Source organism: Hypanus sabinus, chromosome 27 (genome assembly GCF_030144855.1).
Source record: "Hypanus sabinus isolate sHypSab1 chromosome 27, sHypSab1.hap1, whole genome shotgun sequence".
Taxonomy (NCBI): domain Eukaryota; kingdom Metazoa; phylum Chordata; class Chondrichthyes; order Myliobatiformes; family Dasyatidae; genus Hypanus; species Hypanus sabinus.
In genome coordinates, this window is record NC_082732.1 from 40991402 (window position 1) to 41013910 (window position 22509).

Below are 22509 nucleotides of genomic sequence, written 5' to 3' on the forward strand. Positions count from 1 at the left end.
AAATCAGCGAAGATTGTGCCAGGGAGCCCACAAGTGTCACCAAATCTCTGGCGTCAATATAGCATGCCCACAACTCACTAACCCTAATTGTACGTGTTTGGAACGCAGTCACAAGATTTTCTGACAGACACCGATGGGAAATGAACCCTGATGGATGATCGCTGGCGCTGTAAAGCGATTGTGCGAACTACTATGCTACTGTACTGCCCCTTAAGCGTAACATTTTTAAACAGCTGCTGACATATTACTGACAACTGCACAAATTCTGGAAAATATTTTTTCTGAAATGTCTCTCACAGTAAATACAGAAAATTGTAATTGTTGAATTTTAAACAAGTTACCAAATTGCACCAAGTTATTAGCTCATCTCTAGTTAGTTACTCCTGTTTGTGCTAGAGGGCGCCATTTGAGCTTAGCAATGAAATTTTAAAATCTGAGCAGTTTAACAGTATTTGATAATAAATAAGGCAGTTTACTGAGTTCCTGTCATTCATTAGGAAAACTGAGTTTCATCTATAAGTAATAAACTTAATTGATTAGTTCCTGAATATTTAGACATCCTAAATATGCAGCAAGTTATTAAATAGGGACGAAGCTATGTACCATCTACACCAGGACCACCAGACTCAAAAACAGTTACTTTCCCCAAGCAGTAAGCATGATCAACACCTTTACCCACTAATCCACCCCTCCACACCCCAACCACCACTACTTTATCATTTCCTGTCAGAGTCACCTTATGTACAGACACTCCTGTGCCTAGTGTCACTTTATACATACAATAGATTATATACATAGATTGATTGTGTGTATTTATATTTATTGTTCTTTATCTTATTGTGTTTTTTGTGCTGCATTGGATCCGGAGTAACAACTATTTGATTCTCCTTTACACTGTGTACTGGAAATGACAATCTTGAAATAACAATAGGACTAGTCAATTTTTCTCCAAAACATGAATACTGTTCAAAGTAAATTTATTATCAAAGTACGTATATATCAACAATTACTATCCTGAGATTAATTTTCTTGCTGCCATTCACAGTAGAACAGAGAAATACAATAAAATCAATGAGAAACTGCTCACAAAGACTGACAAATAACCAATGTGTGAAGAAGACAAACTGTGCAAATACAAAAGAAAACTAATAAGGATATAAATAATATCGTGAATGAGTTGTAGAGCCTTTGAAAGTGAATCCATAGGTTGTGGAATCAGTTCAGCTTTGAGGTGAGTGAAGTTACCCACGCTGGTTCAGGAGCCTGATGGTTGAAGGGTAATAACTGTTCCTGAACCTGGTTCTGTGGGACCAAGACTCTTGTACCTTGTCCTTGATGTGATTATAGTGTGATTTTGTTTTTAAAGATAAAACATGCCATGTAAGTCCAATTATTGGCTACCTGAGCTGTAAGCTAGTTCCTTCATTAATCACTATGTATAATGGCCTCACAAAGTGCTTGGATCGTGGGTAACAGATTATAGTCTGGACATTGGCCATTGCTTACTGTCCAATTATCACCGTTGTGGTTACTCAGGTGTTAAAGGGTAAAAACTCAAAGTGATTAAGTTATTGGACTAGTAAACAGGGTGCTGGATTATTGATCTGGAAACAAGAGATCAAAAGCCACCACAGCAGTTGAGGAATTTAATTTCCAGTAATGGAATAATTCTTTGTTAAAGAGCTGGTGATTATGAAACAAGTTGTTGCAAAACCCCATCTGGTTTACAGAAGTCTATCAGGGAGGAAATGTGCTGATCCTGGTCAACCTTGCATGTAGTGGGATCACTCGAGTTGAGTTCGATGCTCTCCAAAGGGGTTGTCTATTGGTGGGCCCTCAAGTAGTTGCAGAGGCCAATCCAGGATCCACATAACCACAATATTAGGGCAGACTCTCTTAATAGAGAATACCTGTGTGAAACTTTTTTTCTGGTTTTGAATATTTATTAGTTTTAAATCATTACACAACCAAAACAGCTTCTAATTAGTGAAAGGACATTTGCAATTACTCTAACTTTGGAATCTACATTTAGATTCCATCATTCCTTATCCTTTCCTTCTGAATTTCTTTCGATGCATCTTAGTCAATATCCAGTCTCTGATTAATATACATATTTGGCTGGTAATTAATGAACATTTTGGTGCCAGTCTCAAGGTTTGCTGGATCTTGGTGGCCAGAGGTAACAATCACTTCTTGTTTAATACTTTACTGACAGCCTTGGTGGCTTTTGTGGCAATCTCTTTCTTAGTAACTGACTTGATCAGACCAACAGCCACCGTCTGTCTCATATCACAGACAGCAAAGCGACCAAGAGGTGGATGTTCAGAAAAGCTCTCGATACACATGGGTTTAGTTGGCATCATGTGAACAAAGGCTGCATCTCCACATTTTACAAATTTGTGGCCATCTTCCAACTTCTTGCCAGATCGACGATCAATTTTCTCCTTCAGCTCATTGAACTTGCAGGCAACGTAAAATCAAGTACTGGGGCATAGCCAGGGGATATCTGACCAGGATGGTTCGGGATAATAACCTGTGCAGTAAAATCAACGGTTTGTATTGGAGGGTCATTTTTGTTGTCACCAGCAACATAACCCTGACGGATATCCTTAACAGAGACGTTCTTGATGTTGAAACCAACATTGTTACCAGGAAGAGCCTCTGACAGGGCCTCATGGTGCATTTCCACGGATTTCACTTCAGTGATGACTGGATTGGGAGCAAAGTGCACCAACATGGATGGTTTCAGAATACCTGTGTCAATCTGACCAACTGGTACTGTGCCAATGCCACCAACCTTGAAGACATTCTGGAGAGGGAGATGAAGAGGTTTCTTTATTGGGTGTTCTGGAGGCTGAATGTTGTCGAGGGCTTCAAGCGGTGTGGTACCAGTGAGATTTAACTTTTCCTGGTAATTGACCAACCTTTGAACCAGTCCATATTCTGACTTTGTTCTAGCATGTTGTCACCATTCCAACCCGAGATGGGAACAAATGCTACAGTTGCTGGGTTATAGCCGATCTTCTTGATGTATGTGCTGACTTCCTTTGTGATTTCATTGTATATTGCCTCGCTGTATGGGGGTTCAGTGGAGTCCATCTTGTTGATACCAATAATGAGCTGCTTGACACCCAAGGTACGTGCAAGCAGAGCGTGTTCTCTTGTCTGTCCATTCTTTAAGATACCAGCTTCAAACTTGCCCACGCCAGCTGCAACTATCAACACAGTGCAGTCAGCCTGTGAGGTTCCAATAATCATGTTCTTGATGAAGTCTCCGTGTCCTGGGGCATCAGTGATGGTGATGTAGTACTTTGAAGTTCCAAACTTCCAGAGAGAGATGTCAATGGTAATACCACGCTTACATTCAGCCTTCAGTTTATCTAAAACCCAGGCATACTTGAAGGATCCTTTGCCCATCTCAGCAGCTTCCTACTCAAATTTTTTGATGGTTCTTTTATCAATTCCACCACATTTATAGATCAGATGACCTGTGGTTGTAGATTTGCCAGAATTGACGTGTCCAATGACAACAATGTTGATGTTTGTCTTTTCTTTACCCATTTTTTTAACGTTGGAATGAGTGTGTTAAGATGCAGCCGCAAATCTCCCTTCGGTAGAATTGAAGACTAAAAGGCGTGTGTGACTTGTTTAATGTGGGGAGGTTTATGCTTGGCAGCAATCACACAGTCCTTGACAGATCAGGGTCAGGGTCAAGTGACAATGGAGCCCTGCCCTGCTGTGGCCATCTTCCACCCTCACTGCTGTTGTGATGTGTCATCATCTTCCATCAGCTCCAACGTTGAGGCCTCAGTTGGACTGCTCTTTGTCTGGAACTTTCCCCTTGACCTTACTGCCACTGGTGACCCTAGTGGGAACAACGCACCAGATGGCTAAACTCCAGAAGGTATCGCTCTGAGGATCACAGGAACTCATGAGTCTTTCCACCTTGACAAAGTGATGATCCTTGAAAAATCTGGCATATACCAGACTCCAGAGCCACTTGACTCTTATCTGTCCTGCTCAAACAGCACAGCAAACTGCTTAGATCAGGGGCATCTTGAGATGATCAACTAAAACTAGCTCTATCCTGTCAACAAAGTAATTAAATGTGCATAGTTCCCTGAAGGTGGAATCTCATGTGGATAGGGTGGTGAAGAAAGCTTTTGGTATGCTGGCCTTTATAAATCAGAGCATTGAGTACAGGAGTTGGGATGTAATGTTAAAATTGCACAAGGCATTGTTAAGGCCGAATTTGGAGTATTGTGTATAGTTCTGGTCACCAAATTATAGGAAAGATGTCAACAAAATAGAGGAGTACAGAGAAGATTTATTAGAATGTTACCTGGGTTTCAGCACCTAAGTTACAGAAAAAGGTTGAGCAAGTTAGGTCTTTAGTCTTTGGAGTGTAGAAGATAGAGGGGGGACTTGATAGGGGGATTTAAAATTATGAGGGGGATAGATAGAGTTGCCATGGATAGGCTTTTTCCATTGAGAATAGGGGAGATTCAAACTAGAGGACATGAGCTGAGAGTTAGGGGGTAAAAGTTTAAGGGTAACACGAGGGGGAATTTCTTTACAGAGAGTGGTAGCTGGTTGGAATGAGCTTCCAGTAGAAGTGGTAGAGGCAGGTTCAGTATTTTCATTTAAAGCAAAATTGGATAGGTAAATGGACAGGAAGGGAATGGAGGATAATGGGCTGAGTGCGGGTCAGTGGAACTAGGTGAGAGTAAGTGTTCGGCATGGACTAGAAGGGCCGAGATGGCCTGTTTCCGTACTGTAATTGTTATATGGTTATAAATGTAGTCATTCTTTGGTCACTTTTAGTGCAATTGATGCCTCTTGGTCATGATGGGAAGAGTTTATTGAACTGAAACATTGGCTCCATTGCTCCCTCTGTCGCCCCTGCATGTCTGCTGAGTATTTTGCAGCAGCATTTGATTTTATCCCACTCTCCATGTCTTTTTGCCTTCTGTAGTCATAGCCATGGAACACTGCAGTGCAGAAACAGGCCCTTTGGCCCATCTAGTCCATGCCAACCTATTGTTCTGCCTGATCCCATCAGCCTGGACCATAGCCCTCCATAGTCCTGCCATACATATACTTATCCAAACTTTTCTTAAATGTTGGAATCAACCATATTGGTAGCTTGTTACACAAGCTCACCACCCTTTGCATGAAGTTCCCCCTCATGTCCTCAAACATTTCACTTTTCACCATTCATCCTAGACCTCTAGTTTTAGTCTTACTCAACGTCAGCGGAAAAAGCCTGCTTGCATTTACCCTATCTATACCTGATTGTATACGTAATTTTGTATACCTGTATCAAATCTCCTCATTATTCTATGCACCAGGGAATAAAATCTTAGCCTAGCTTTACAAAAAAACTTAAAGCGGACTTCAGAAACTGTTCCGCAGCTTTTGACTGGGCCCAATACAACCATCTGCACTTGATTTGATTATCCAGATGGGTTCTCAGCCTGAAATGTTGATTCTTTATTCCTCTCCATGGATGTTGCCTGATTTGTGGAATTTCTCCACATTTTATGTGTGTTGCATTCCTATATCTCACATTTCCAGAATGTTCTGTTCTCTTTCTCTGCCCATTAACCCACCACACCCTCCACCTTAACCAATGACATCCACATCAGACACTCCTCTCCACAGCCCCTCCGCACCTTTCATCCCCCAATGCACTGCCACTTTACACTTACACTCTACACCTACCTGTGCTGACAGTCACTGTCCTATTGTGTTTTCATCTGCCCTGCTGCAGCCTAGAAGAGTTCCTCTTGTCAAGAGTCACTTTGTCACTTTATCACCTCCTGACATTTACTTTATGTTCAGATAGTCCTGCACCTCACGTCACTTTATGTACAAACAATCAGTCTATGTATATAGACTAATCTTGTGCACATACAGCCAACTGTTACCTGTACATTGTCTTGGTAGGATTGCTTTTATATGTATATCAATTGTGTTTTTTATTTTTTAAATTTTCTTTATGCTTATTGTGATTTTTTTTATGCTGCATCAGATCTGGAGTAACCATTATTTCATTCTCCTTTACACTCTTGTACCAATAAGAATAAACAATCTTGAATCTGGAAACTTCAGATTTTAATTTTCAGTGTCCACACTCCCCAGCACACCTTCCACAACCTTTGTCACCGCTTTCACGGATGCTCCCTTTACTCGCTTACCCCCGTTCTTTTGCTCAATCACACACCTAACCTTTGACCTCCAGACCGCCAACGCCCAATTTCCCTTCTGCTTATCAGCTTCCTCTCCAACCTGAAAATTGTTTTGTTCCAATTTTTCTCAGTTTTGATCAGAGGTCACAGAACTGGAACATTAACTCAGTTTCTCTCTCTACAGATGCTGCCCAATCTCTTGATTATTTCCAGCATTCTCTGTCTCATTGCAAAATGAAATGGTCTTGTCATAGAAATAATCGGAATCAGGTTTACAATCTCCGACATATGTCATGAAATTTGTTTGTTTTGTGGCAGCAGTACATTGTAGTACATTAATTATGCTATAAATTACAAAAATACAATACAAAAAATACAAAAATACAAAAAATAAATGTGTGAAAAACAGCAAAAATATTGAGGTAGTGTCCATGGACTGTTCAGAAATCTGATGGCAGAGGGGAAGAAGCTGTTACTAAAATGAGTTGACAGGCTGCTGATGATAGCAACGAGAAGAGGACATGCCCTGGGTGATGGTGATTGATTACGATGGATGACACCTTTTTGAGACATTGCCTTTTGATGATGTTCTTGATGCTGGGGAGGGTTGTGCCCACGATGGAGCTGGCTAAGTCTACAACCCTCTGCAGCTTTTTCCGAACCAGATGGATAGTGATTGAGAATTTCAAAAAAGGCAATGTTTCAAAAAAAAAAGCGCCATTTCAGTTGTGTCTCCCATCAAAGCTCCCTACGTGGTCTGCTTCCAATATTCTAGGCAGCCACTGTTCTGGTGCTGCCAGTGTTGTGGGGATTGTTGATGTCCTGTAGCAAGTCTCAGGAAATGATCCAGTCTTTTCCTCCTCTAATGCGCACAATTGATGGTTGTGCAGACACCCCATGATCTCATGAAGGAGCTTTATCTGCCAAATCCCACTCTCCATCTGTTCAGGCTGGGCTTGTACTAGGAGATGTGATCCAGCCTCTGACTGTTGGGACAGAACCAGCTCTGCTGGATATACATTCTGTGCTTGGGTTTAATAGGTGGAACTAGGCAGCAACATCAAGTCATAGAGCACAAGTGTAATCACTCGAGCTGAGTATGATGTCCTCCTAGGGGGTTGTTTATTGGCGGGTCCTCAGGAGGCTGTAAAGGCTGATCCGGGATCCACATAACCTGGATGTTAGGGCGGATTCCCTGGAGAATGCTGCAGCCTTCCTTCATCTTCACCGCCGCTGTGATATGTCATCATCTTCCGCCAGCTCCACTGTTGAGGTCTTGGCTCAATCTCTCTTTGTCTGTAATCACCCCGTTGACCTTACTGGGAGCTAAACTCCAGACGGCATCACTCTTGGGTTCTCAGGAACTCCCATACCTCTCCACCATGTCAAAGTGATCCTCAGCTCACCACAACATCGCAACAAGTCTGGTCTATCTAGTCCTTTCTGCATTTTACTCTACCCTCTCCCCAAACTCCTTTGACTATATTTTAAAATCTTTTCTCCCCACAGCTACATTCTAAGAACAAACTATTTGATAATCCCCCTCCCTGATATTCCCACTGAATCTGAATAAGAATCAGGTTTAGTATCATTGGCATATTTCATGAAACTTGTTGTTATGTGGCAGCAGGACAATGAAATACATGCTGATAGAGAGAAAAAAGAAAACAGTGAATTACAGTAAGTGTGTGTATGTATATGTGTATATATAATATATAGTTAAAAACATAGTGCAAAAAAATAGGAAATAAAAAATTAGTGAGGTAATATTCATGGGTTCAATGTCCAGTGAGAAATCGGATGGCAGAGGGGAAGAAGCTGTTCCTGAATTGTTGAATGTGTGCCTTTAGGCTCCTGTACCTTCTTCCTGATGGCTGCAATGAGAAGAGGGCATATGCTGGGTGATGGGGTCCTTAAAAATGGATGCTGCCTTTTTTAGGCACTGCTCCTTGAAGATGACCTGGATACTATGGAATCGATATGGTAGAATCTATCTGCTTCTGCCTCACTATTATATCTTGGAAGGTTTATCTGTGTTATAGGTTAAATGTGATTTTTATTTACAACAAGCATTTCTAACCTGGAGATTTTAATTCATTTACAGTGCAATCTACCCTCAATGATATTTATGTTCAGGGACTTCTGCTGCAGCAGCCCTTCCACTTCGAGGTTCATCGTTTTGTATACTCAGAGATGCTCTTCTGCACATCACTGCTGTAATGCATGGTTATTTGAGTTACTGTCGCTTTTCTGTCAGTTTGAACCGGTTTGGTCATTCTCCTCTGACCTCTCACTAACAAGGCTCATTGGATGTGCTTTTCCCCCTTTCTCTATAAACTCCTGAAGCATGAGTCCCCAACATTTTTCTACCAATGTTTTACCTCTTCCATTAATTGAGGGGTCTGTGGACCACAGGCTGGGAACCCCTGCTCTAAAGACTGTTGTGCCTGAAAATCCCAGAAGATTAGCAGTTTTTGAGATACTCAAACCCCCCCTTCTGGCACCAACAACCATTCAACTGTCAAAGTCACTTAGATCACATCTATTCCCCATTCTGATATTTTGTCTCGACAACAGCTGAATCTTTTGACCATGTCTGCTTGCTTTTATTCCTTGAGTCGCTGCCACATGATTGGCTGATTAGATATTTGCATTAACGGGCAGGTGTACCTAATAAAGTGGCCACATAGTGTATATTTATGCAATTAGTTCATAATTACTAAATACCTGTTAATGCTTATTATATTAATGAGACCTGTGTGAGATGTATAATCTCCTAATGGTATGATCTAATTTAAAATGAATTATAATATTTAACTGTCTCATTTCTACATTTAAATAAATCTCATTTTTCTAATATACACTGGAGTTATTTGCAGCTAAGATAATTCCACATAATTACTGAGCAACTGTTGGAATGTAATGTGTCATATTCTCGATTTAATTCTCAGCTATTAGAAGAATAAGAAGTTAGTTGACTGCATATTTGATTATTGTTTTAGAGTCATAGAACGCCACAGCACAGAAACAGAACCTTTGGCCCATCTAGTCCATGCTAACCTGTTATCCTGCCTAGTCCCATTGACCTGCACCTGGGCCATATCCCTCCACACGCGTCCCTTCCATGTACTTATCAAAACTTCTCTTAAACATTTAATGTTCTTGATGTTTATTGCTTATTTATTATTATTATTATTACTTCTTTCTTCTTGCATTTGCAGTTTGTTGTCTTCTGAACTCTGGTGCCCCCCCCCCCCAGTTTGTCAATCTTTCATTGATTCTGTCGTGGTTATTATTGTATAGGTTTATTGGGTATGCCCTCAAGAAAATGTATCTCAGGTACCTTGATAGTACATTTACTTTGAATTGAATCCACATCCACCACCTATGCTGGCAGCTCGTTCCGCAGTCTCACCATTCAGGTCCCCCCTCAGGTTACCTTAAAAATTTCACCTTTCACCCTTAGCCCATGACCTCTAGTTCTAATCTCACCCAACCTCAGTGGAAAAGCTTGCTTGCATTTACCTTATCTATACCCTTCTTAATTTTGCATACCTTTGTTAAGTCTCCTCTTATTCTCCTACGAACCAAGGAATATCAGAACTGGAACAGGAACATGTCACAAAATGATATGTTAGAGCAGGAATGTGTGGCGGCACTTCCAGGCTGCCCTCAGCATCCCCTTGGTTGTGTTGGTTGTTAGGGCAAATGATGCATTCTACTATATGTTTCTATGTACATGTGATAAATTAACTTGAGTCCCGAATTGTGTACTCAGTCTTCCACTGGGTGTGATGGATAACTGTCCTGACTTCCAGCAGGAGACAGAATATAACACATCAGAGTCAGAATCAGGTTTAATATCATTGGCAAATGTTGTGAAATTTGTCATTTTTGTCGCAGCAGTACAATGCAATACATAATAATCGAAAAAGAAACTGAAGGACAGTAGTTATAGAAAAACAACAAATATAGAGGCATAAGTATGTGCACACAGAACCAGAAAAGGTATTTGCACAGTTCCAGAGTAGCAACATGTCCGCACCTGAACCAACCAAAGCAGCATCTGAGGAGTTCTGGAAGAGTATATGGGAGGAAGAAGCATCACATAACACCAGCGCCCAATGGCTGAAAGACCTACAAACAAGCCTCTGCAATCTCCCAGGCACCGTCACAGCAGCAGATGTCAAGCAATGGGTAGCAAGTGTGAAAAACTGGAGATCACCAGGGCCTGATATAATCCACGCCCATTGGCTGAAGAAACTAACAGCTTTATATACAAAACAGGCAGCTCAAATGAACCAACTGCTTGAAGCAGATTCCCACCCTAACTGGCAAACTCAAGGAAGGACAGTACTCATAATGAAAGATCCTTATAAAACTAGAAGCTGCTGACATGAGGACCTAGAAACTACTAACAATACATGGAGGATTCCACCCAAAGTCCAACGTTGAGTGACTGTACACCCACCAGAATAAGGGAGGATGGAGATTTGGAAGTGTCAAGGCTACAGTCCTGGAAGAAATGCATGAGTATGTCAGGAAGGTGGCCCCCCCAAGAATGATCTGCTAGGAGAATACCTCAGACAGCAAGCAGGCGACATGGAAATGGGTGAAGCAGAGCCAGAGGATCATAGGCCATGGCAGAACAAGCCGCTGCACAGGATGTACCATCGCCAGATTGCAGAGGTGGCTGGAAATGGCAGGGCTAAGGGACAGCACTGAGGTGCTGCTCATGGCTGCAAAAGAATGGGCACTAGCCATAAGAGAAATAGAATCAGGGATCTATCACACCAAACAAGACCCAAGAGACAGACTGTGCAAGGAATCCATTGAAACCATCCAGCACATAGTAGCAAGGTCCAAGATGCAGGCAGGGACAGCATACACTGAACAGCACAACCAAGTTGCAGGAACATCTGCACTGAGAATGGATTGGATATATATAACCCATATAACCATATAACAATCACAGCATGGAAACAGGCCATCTCGGCCCTCCTAGTCCGTGCTGAACTCTTAATCTCACCTAGTCCCACTTACCCGCACTCAGCCCATTACCCTCCACTCCTTTCCTGTCCATATATCTATCCAATTTTATCTTAAGTGACACAACTGAACTGGCCTCTACTACTTCTACAGGAAGCGCATTCCACACAGCTATCACTCTTTGAGTAAAGAAATACCCCCTCGTGTTTCCCTTAAACTTCTGCCCCCTAACTCTCAAACCATGTCCTCTCGTTTGAATCTCCCCTACTCTCAATGGAAACAGCCTATTCACGTCAACTCTATCTATCCCTCTCAAAATTTTAAATACCTCGATCAAATCCCCTCTCAACCTTCTACGCTCCAATGAATAGAGACCTAACTTGTTCAACCTTTCTCTGTAACTTAAGTGCTGAAACCCAGGTAACATCCTAGTAAATCGTCTCTGCACTCTCTCTAATTTACTGATATCTTTCCTATAATTCCGTGACCAGAACTGTACACAATATTCCAAATTTGGCCTTACCAATGCCTTGTACAATTTCAACATTACATCCCAACTTCTGTATTCAATGCTTTGATTTATAAAGGCCAGCGTTTCAAAAGCCTTCTTCACCACCCCATCTACATGAGACTCCACCTTCAGGGAACTATGCACTGTTATTCCAAGATCTCTCTGTTCCTCTGCATTCCTCAATGCCCTACCATTTACCCTGTATGTTCTATTTGGATTATTCCTGCCAAAATGTAGAACCTCACACTTCTCAGCATTAAACTCCATCTGCCAACGTTCAGCCCATTCTTCTAACCGGCATAAATCTCCCTGCAAGCTTTGAAAACCCACCTCATTATCCACAACACCTCCTACCTTAGTATCATCGGCATACTTACTAATCCAATTTACCACCCCATCATCCAGATCATTTATGTATATTACAAACAACATTGGGCCCAAAACAGATCCCTGAGGCACCCCACTAGTCACCGGCCTCCATCCCGATAAACAATTATCCACCACTACTCTCTGGCATCTCCCATCTAGCCACTGTTGAATCCATTTTATTACTCCAGCATTAATACCTAACGACTGAACCTTCTTAACTAACCTTCCATGTGGAACTTTGTCAAGGGCTTTGCTGAAGTCCATATAGACTACATCCACTGCCTTACCCTCGTCAACATTCCTCGTAACTTCTTCAAAAAATTCAATAAGGTTTGTCAAACATGACCTTCCACGCACAAATCCATGCTGGCTACTCCTAATCAGATCCTGTCTATCCAGACTATTAGTAATACTATCTCTAAGAATACTTTCCATTAATTTACCCACCACTGATGTCAAACTGACAGGTCTATAATTGCTAGGCTTACTTCTAGAACCCTTTTTAAACAATGGAACCACATGAGCAATACGCCAATCCTCCGGCACAATCCCCGTTTCTAATGACATCTTAAAGATCTCCGTCAGAGCTCCTGCTATTTCTACACAAACTTCCCTCAAGGTCCTGGGGAATATCCCGTCAGGACCCGGAGATTTATCCACTTTTAAATTTCTTAAAAGCGCCAGTACTTCCACCTCTTTAATTGTCATAGGTTCCATAACTTCCTTACTTGTTTCCCACACCTTACACAATTCAATATCCTTCTCCTTAGTGAATACCGAAGAGAAGAAATCATTCAAAATCTCTCCCATCTCCCTCAGCTCCACACACAGCTGACCACTCTGATTCTCTAAGGGGCCAATTTTATCCCTCACTATCCTCTTGCTTTTAATATAACTGTAGAAACCTTTCGGATTTACTTTCACCTTATTTGCCAAACCAACCTCGTATCTTCTTTTAGCTTTTCTAATCTCTTTCTTAAGATTCCTTTTACATTCTTTATATTCCTCCAGCAATTCCTTTACTCCATGCTGCCTATATCTATTGTAGACATCCCTCTTTTTCCGAACCAAATTTCTAATATCCCTTGAAAACCATGGTGCTAAACCTTTAACCTTTCCTTTAACCTAACAGGAACATAAAGATTCTGTACCCTCATAATTTCACCCTTAAATGACCTCCATTTCTCTATTACATCCTTCCCATAAAACAACTTGACCCAATCCACTCTCTCTAAATCCCTTTGCATCTCCTCAAAGTTAGCCTTTCTCCAATCAAAAATCTCAACTCTGGGTCCTGTCCTGTCCTCCATAATTATATTGAAGCTAATGCTATTGTGATCACTGGACCCGAAGTGCTCCTCAACAGATACATCTGTCAGCTGACCTATCGCATTCCCTAACAGGATACTCCTAAGTCCAAATGGGAAACACCCGAAAAGGTAGTGGAGAATGACAGAGCTAAGATCCTGCAAATACAGACTGATAAGCAAGTACTCTCCAACCAACCAAACGTGGTAATACTGGACAAGGAACAGAAGAAAACAATAGTAATAGATGTGGCAATCCCGAATGACAGTAACATGAGGAAGAATGAATATGAGAAGCTGAAGAAATACCAAGACTTGAAAGAGCGGATAGAAAGGATGTGGAAGGTTAAAGCCAGAGTAATCCCGGTGGTGATAGGAGCACTTGGAGCTGCGACACCTGGACTGGGAGAGTAACTTCTCCAAATCCCGGGAACAACATCTGAGATCTTGATCCAGAAGAATGCACTACTAGGAACAGCAAGGGTACTGCGCTGAGCCTTCAAGCCCCCAGGCCTCTGCTGAAAGAACTGAGATTGAGGGGAAAAATACACATACACACCACCCATATGGGGTGAGAAAATATATGTATTTTATATAATCATTAAATAATTAGTGAAAATAATGAGATAGTGTTTATGGGTTCAATGTCCATTCAGAAATCTGATGGCAGAGGGACAAACTTTGACGCATCGCTCCTTGAAGATGTCCTGGACACTACAGAGGCTGGTGCCCATGATGGAGCTGACTAATTTTACAACTCTCTGCAGCTTATTTCAATCCTGTGCGATAACTCCCATACCAGATGGTGATGCAGCCAGTTAGAATACTCTCCACGGTACATCTGTAGAAATTTGTGAGTGTCCTTGACGACATACCAAATCTCCTCAAACTCCTGCTGAAAAAAGCTGCTGTCATGCCACCTTTGTAACTTTATCGATATGCTGGTCCCAGGATAGATCCTTAGAGATGTTGGCACCCAAGAACTAGAATTTGCTCACTCTTTCCACTTCTGATCCTTCGATGAGGACTGGTGTGTTCTGTTGTCTCACCCTTTCTGAAGTCGACAATCAGTTCTTTGGTTCTATTGATGTTGAGTGCACGTTTGTTGCTGTGACATCACTCAACCAGCTGATCTATCTCACTCCTGTATGCCCTCTTGTCACCATCTGAAATTGTGCCAACAATGGTTGTGTCATCAGCAAATTTGTAGATGGCATTTCAGCTGCGCCGAGCCGCATAGTCATGGGTGTAGAGAGATTAGAGCAGTGAACTATGCACACATCCAGCTGGAGAGACTCACTAGGTGGGCAGCATCCATAGAGGAAAATGGACAGCACATCTTTAGGGTCGAGACCCTTCACCTGTGTTCCTGATATTTGTTTATGATTATTTTGTTTTGGTTTGCTTTTTTTATAGTTACACAGATTGCTGTCTTTTCCTCATTGTTTGTTAGTTCATCTATGTGTGTGGTCTTTCATTGATTCCATTGTGTTTCTTTGTATTTGCTGAGAATCTCCACAAGAAAATGAATCTCAGGGTTGTATGTGGTGATACATGTAGATGTTGACAATAAATTTACTTTGAACCTTTTTTGAATTTTGTGTGTGCTGGCACATGGGCAGGACTGACTCCCACACCTTGGTGCTCACCTAGCCCATGTGACACCGGCCTTATAGCAGGGGTTTCCAATCTTTTTATGCCATGGACCCCTACCATTGAGTGAGGGATCCATCGATCCCAGGTTGGGAACCCCTGCCTTACAGCCTCTTCCACTTTGAGCTGCCAGGTGCTGGGGATGTATGGATAAAGATTAGCTTTATTTGTCATGTACAGTTAAACTTCAGACTATGCAGTGAAATGCACCATTTGTATCACAGTCCAGTCTGAGTAGGTGCGGGGGCAGCCCACTGAGGATGCCATGCTTCTGGTGCCAACACAGCATGCCCACAGCTTACTAACTCATATGCCTTTGGAATGTGGGAGGAAACCAGGACACCCAAGGAAACCCACTCAGTCATGAGAAGAACATAGAAACGCCAACAGACACCCGCAGGAATTGTAACCTGATTACAATCGCAGATACTCTAAGGCGTTACACTAACCACTACACTTCGATGCTGCCTCAATGTAAGAGCTATCCGTTAATCCCACTCCCATGCTTTCCACATACATTGGTAAATCCTTTCCTTTCAAATTCCTTATTTATCCACTTCTGAATGCAAACAATGAATCTGCTGTTTTTATTACTTCTGGCAGTGTGTAGCAGACTTTAACTGTTTGCTAAACGAACCATTTTTCTCTCTTGCCACCTTTTATTTTTTTGAAACCATTTTATTTATTTTTTTCTCCTCCTATCTATGCCCTCTTGGTTTAGAATCAGAATCAGGTTCAATATCACAGACACATGTCCTGAAATTCGTTGTTTTAGGTCAGCAATACATTGCAATACATAATACAGGTTGAGTACCCCTTATCTGCAATTCCACAATCTGAAATGTTTTTGAGTGCTGACATGACATCACAGATGAAAAATTCCACAAGGCACTAGAAGGTTCCAAGGTGATGGAACAGGTCTCTGGGCACTACAGACAGCTCTGAGAAGTGACCTCACATAGGTAATGAACAGAAGTTAATGAAAAGTAGAAAAAAAATACCACATAAAATGAAAAATGAAGATATCGATCATGTGTTGAAAGATTGGATTTATCAGCGTCAGATACCGCTTAACGGTTTGCTCATCATGGAACAAGCAAAGATCTAACACAATGAACTGAAATTGAAGGTAATTGTGAATATTCAGCAGGCACATTGCAGAAATTTAAAAAAGGCATGCTGTTACATTTTAAAGATTTAAGAAAATTTTAAGAGAAAGCATCTGCTGATCATGAAGCAACAGAGAAATTCCTTGATAGGTTTGCAAAGATCACCACTGATGAAAGTCTAACACCAGAACAAGTCCACAATGCTGATTGTTTTTGTATCTTACATAAAACCTTTTTTTAAAAAAGTAAAATACAAATACAATATACTGTAACCTTTTGATCAAAACATGGTATCGTAGGCGGAGACTGAAAGCCTGTCATTGTTGTTGTTCAACAGCTGATTCAGGTATCCTCCCAATGCTGCTGTGCTGGTTTTGTTACCCAGCACACATTATATTTTCATTATATTAATGGTATGTCATAACTTTTACTGTTAAGTACATATGTGTAATCAACAAGTGTAAGACAAAGGCTACTGACCGGTAGCACATAAATTCAGAGTTGGAAATGATGGCGATTCCAAGTTATCTCATTATATATTCCAAAATCCAAAATACTTTCAGCCCCAAGCATTTCAGACAATGAGTACTCAAACTCTAATGATAAGAAATCTATAAATTACTGTAAAATGTATATATTAAATAATGTAAAAAGAGTGAAATAAAGTGAGGTAATATTCATGGATTCATAAATCTGATGGTGGAGGGGATGTTGCTGTTCCTAAAACACTGTATGTCTTCAGACTCCTGTACCTCCTAGCTGATGGGTGATTAGGATCCTTAATGATGAACGTCGCCTTTTTGTGGCATTATTTTTTGAAGATGTCATCAATGATGGAGAGGATAGTGCCCTTGATGGAGCTGGCTGAGTTTACCACTTACTGCAATATCCTATCTGCTCCTTCTATGCCTATCATGATTTTAACTTCCTCCCGTCAGATCTCCTTGCAACCTCCTTTATTCAACTTGCAATTCTAACTGCAAGAGAGTGAAACTCACGGTAGCATATGGAAATGTACCTTGCCTTGCTGTTGACCATGCTTCCTTGTGTATTCAAAATTCCAGATTCAGATTTGTTTAATGTCACTTTCAATACACAAGTGCAAAGGAGAACCAAATATTTGTTACTCCAGATCTGAAGCAGCACAAAGGACACAATAAAAATGCAATAAGTATAAATACATAAGATAGATTGTGTACATAAAGTGATACTGGGCACAGGAAGGAAATGATGAAATAGTGGTGGAGGGGTGAGCTAGTGGATGGAGGTGTTGATCACCCTCACTTCTTTGGGGAAATTAACTGTTCTTGAGTCTGGTGGTCCTGGCATAGTCTTCTCCCTGATGGGAGTGGGACAAGCAGACCATGAGCAATGTGGGTGCAATCCTTCATGAAAGATCATCAGTAAGGCACTAGTGAGGCCCCAGCTCGAGTATTGTGAGCTGTTTTGGGCTCCTTATCTAAGAAAGGATTAGAATGGGTTCAAAGGACGTTCACGAAAATGAATCTGGGATTGAAAGGCTTTTCATTTGAGATGCATTTGATGGCTCGTAGCCTGTACTCACTGGAATTCAGAAGAATGAGGGGGGATCTCATTGTAATTTATTGAATGTGGAAAGGTCTTGATAGAGTGGAGGTTGAGAGAAAATTTCCTATGGTGGGGGAGCCTCAGAATAGAGGGATATCTATTTAGAAATATAATACCTCAAGGTATAGGAGCAGAATTATGCCATTGGCCAATCATGGCTGATCCAAATCCCTCTCTAGGAGGAATATCTTTAGCTAGAGAGTGGTGAATCTTTGGAATTTGTTGCCACAAATGGCTGTGGAGGCCAAGTTATTGGGTATACAGTATTTAAGGCAGAGGTTGATAGATTCTTGATTAGTCAGGGCATGAAGGGATATGGGGAGAAGGCAGCATATTGGGGCTGAGAGGGAAATGGATCAGCCATGATGAAATGGTGGTACAGACTCAATGGGCCAAATGGCCTAATTCTGCTCCTATATCTTATGGTCTTAGGATGTTACTGGCACTTTCCTGGCACCTTTCTATGTATATGTCCTTGATGGCATTCAGAGATTATTCACAACCTTTATTACAGACAGGAAAAATATACTTATAACATAGCTGATCAGGAACCTCAGCATAATCTCCCACTCTACCTCTTCAGGTGTTTTGGATAGCAAGGAAGTGCTACCATGGCTTGCAGAGAGATCTGGACCAGTTGGAAAAATGGCACATGGAATTTAATGCAGACAAGTGTGAGGCATTGGACTTTGGTATGACCAACAAAGGTAGGTCTTTCATAGTGAATGTTAGGGCACTGAAGAGTGTGGCAGAACAAAGGGAGCTGGGAATATAGGTTCATAATTCATTGAAAATGATGTCACAGAAGATAGAGTTGTAAAGGAAACTTTTGGCATATTGGCCTTCATAAATCAAAGTGTTGAGTACAGGAAATGGGACGTTATGCTGAAGTTGTGAAAGACATTGGTGGGATCTAATTTTGATGATTGTGTGCGGTTTTGGTCTCCTAACTACAGGAAGGATGTAAGTAAGGTTGAAAGAGTACAGAGAAAATTTGCAAGGATGTTGCCGAGTCTGGAGGAGCTGAGTTATAAGGAAAGATTAAACAGGTTAGAAATTTATTCCTTGGAATGTAAAAGACTAAGAGGAGATTTGATGGAGGTTTACAAAATTATGATGGGTATAGATAGGGTAAATGCAAACAGGCTTTTTCCACTGAGGTTGAGTGGGACTCAAACCAGAGATCATGCGTTAAAGATGAAAGATGAAAAGTTTAGGGGGAACATAAGGGAAAACTTCTTCACTCAGAGGGTCATGAGAGTGTTGAATGAATTGCTAAACTCAAGCTCGATTTCAATGTTTAAGAGAAGTTTGGATAGGTATATGGATGGCAAGGGTATGGAGGGCTACGGGCCCAGTGTAGGTCAATGGGAGAAGGCAGTTTAAATAGTTCAGCATGGACTAGATGAGCTGAAGGACCTGTTTCTGCACTGTACTTTTCTATTACTCTAAATGTTAACATAGCCAGCTGGTGGTGTAGTGGCATCAGTGCTGGACTTCAGGGTGAAAGGTCCCGAGTTTGAATCCAGCTGGCTTCCTTGCTCTCCAGGTTGAGTGTTGAGCTAGCAACTTGACCTCGTTTACAGAAATGCCAGATTATGAGCAATCACCAAAAAGCTTGTCATGACTCCTCCACTAGGAGATAAGGGCATTTTTCTTGGTGGTGAGGAAGGCAAATGCAATAGAAAGTCTGCCCAGATGACCAACCTTTCAGTGTGTAAACAGTAAAGGAACAGTGATCACAACTCCTTAAGTTTTAAGATAGTTCAAGGTAAGGATAAGTATGACCCTTGCTGTGGAGTATTAAACTGGAGCAGGGCAAATTGCAAGAGGCAGGAACTAGGAAGAGTTAATTGGAAACAGCTGTTTTTTGGGCAAGTCCACCTACAACATGGAGAGGGGTTTTTAAAGGCCACCTGCACAGAAAATAGCTCAGTTGTATATATGGACAGAAAAATGGCAGATGGAGTTTAATCCGGTCAAGTGTGGAAATATTGTACCTTGGTGGGTCAAATGTAAAGAGACAAGTATACTGTTAAGGGCAAGACCCTTAACAGTGTTGATATGAGAGGGATCTGGAGATCCAAGTTCACAGCTCCCTGGAAGTGACTACACAGGTTGATAGGAAGGCTGTTATTAAACTAGAAAGAGTGCAGATACAATTTATAAAGACAAACATGAGAAATTCTGCAGATGCAGGAAATCCTAAGCAACGCACACAAAATGCTGGAGGAACTCAGTAGGTCAGGCAGCATCTGTGGATAGAATGAATAGTTCTATTAAAGTTAGAAATAAACGTAAAAATGAATTTCAAGGTGGAAGGGCGAATCCTCGGACCTCAGGATGGACGGTATGGAATTGGTGCTGAGGTGAGAGAGATGGTTTCACACCGTCTCTGCAACTCAATTGATGTGAGAAGGGGAACGGTGGCAGCTGTCAAGTTAGCTCCGAGAGGTAGATGGGACTCAGAGGAAACACCCTGAGGAACATCAGTTCAATTGCAGTCTTGGGCTTGCAATGGGGGGGGGGGGGGGAGGAGTTTGATATTCTGGTGCCATTTGGTGTGATTTGTGGATTTTTCTGTCCGAGGGGTAGCATTTGATGTTCTTGTGCTGTTTAGCACAAATTGTTGGATTTTTTTTGTGCGAAGGGGAGTTTGCATGGTTTGCTGTTCTTGCTGTTTGCGTGATTTGTTTTTCTACATGATGTGGGGTGGGATTGATGTTCTTGGTGCCATTTGCAAGATTTTTTTTGTGTGGGGGAGAGGTTGATATTTTTCTTTGATCAACCTCCATGGTTTTCTTGGTTTTCTGGCAATCTAGAGAAGAAGAATCTCTGAGTCCTATACTAAATGCATACTTTAATAATCAAAGAACCTTTGAACTGTTGAACCTTTGAACCTTTGAAGAAGGCCAAAGAAACATGACATGATAATCTTGAAAGCAGAAAATAAAAAATACATGAATATATAAAGTGCTTTTACATCCAAATTGCATTAGATCCAATAAAGTACTTCCTGAAGTGCTTTCATTAATGTAAGTAAGCTGCAGAGAGTTGTAAACTTAGTCTGCTCCATCACGAGCACTAGCTTCCCTAGTATCCATGACATCTTCAAGGAGCGGTGCCTCAAAAAGGCAACTTCCTTCAATAAGGACTCCCATCACCCAGGTCATGCCTTGTTCTTATTGTTACCATCAGAAAGGAGGTACAGAAGCCTGAAGGCATACACTCAACAATTCAGGAACACCTTCTTCCCCTCTGCCATCAGATTTCAACGGACATTGAACCCATGAACACTACCTCGTACTTCTTAAATTCTATTTGCACTACTTACTTAATTTAACTATTTAATATAGATATACTTACTGTAGTTCACGATTGTTTTCCTCTATTATTATGTATTGCATTGTTCTGCTGTCGCAAAATCACCAAACTTCATGGCATACTCTGATGATATTAAACCTGATTTTGGTAGTGGGAGAAAGACAGCATCTGGTTTGTTTACAGAAACAGCACTGGAATCAAGACCAGATCATCAGTTCTCTTGGCGCTGACTGAGGATAAGTATTGGGCAGGACAGGAATTCCTTTTCACTTCCTCAGGATAGTATCATATAATGACTTGCATCCATTTGAGTGGACCGGAAGGCTGATTTAATGTCTTATCTGAAACTGGACAGTTTAGAACAAATTTCAAAGTAAGTTTTACTATCAGAGTACATATATGTCACCACATTCAACCCAGTGATTCATTTTTCTGTGGGCATACTCAACAAATCTATAGAATAGTATCTATAACAGGATCAATGAAAGATCAGCTAGAGTGCAGAAGACAACAAACTGTGCAAATGTGAATATAAATAAATAGTAATAAATAATGAGAACATAAAATAACAAGATAAAGAGTCTTTAAAGTGAGAAAATTAGTTGCGGGAACATCTCAATGGATGGGGCAAGTGAGTGTAGTTATTCCCTTTCGTTCAAGAGCCTGATGGTTGAGGGGTAGTAACTGTTTTTGAACCTGCTGGTGTGAGTCCTGAGGCTCCTGTATCTTCTACCAGATGGCAACAGTGAGGAGAGAGCATGGTCTGGGTGGTGAGGATCTTTGCTGATGAATGCTGTTTTCTTACCGCTGCGTTTTCTGACTGTGATCAATGGTTGGGCACATCTACATGATATGATCTTAGCCTATCAAAGAGTAAATACTGTTAGAAATAATAAATCCAAAACACCAGCAAAGCCTAATCTGTACAATTTGACAACACTATGACTACTTTGACCACTTTGCCTCAGTATTTTTGTACTATTTGTATTTTTTTCTTATAAAATGTATATATAATAATGTATACATTATTATGTATATACATTATGCATACAATCAATTCTGGTGTTTCACATACTGGCAATAAAGTGATTCTGATCATTTATGTTTATGTTCTTCTTGTGAATTGTGAAAAGATCTGATAATTTATGTCCAATATGTGTTTTTCTTGTGAATGCTGTTTGTATCAGCTCCATCATGAGCACTAGCCTCTGTCGTATCTAGGACATTGTCAAGGAGCGATGCCTCAAAAAGGCGGTGTCCTTCATTAAGGACCTCCTCCACCTAGAACATGCCCTCTTCTCATTGCTACCATTAGGAAGAAGGTACAGGAGCCTGAAGGCACACACTCAGCAATTCAGGAATAGCTTCTTCCCCTCTGCCATCCAATTTCTGAACAGACATTGAAGCCATGAACACCACCTCACTAATTTTTAATTTCTATTTTAACACTATTTATCTAATTTAACTAT

At 41.1% G+C, this 22509-nt stretch overlaps 1 pseudogene; it reads right to left on the reverse strand.

Moving 5' to 3' along the window:
* Positions 1–2186: 2186 nt before the first annotated feature.
* LOC132382252 (elongation factor 1-alpha 1-like) lies at positions 2187–3561 on the reverse strand (annotated as a pseudogene).
* Between the last annotated feature and the right edge of the window lie 18948 nt (positions 3562–22509).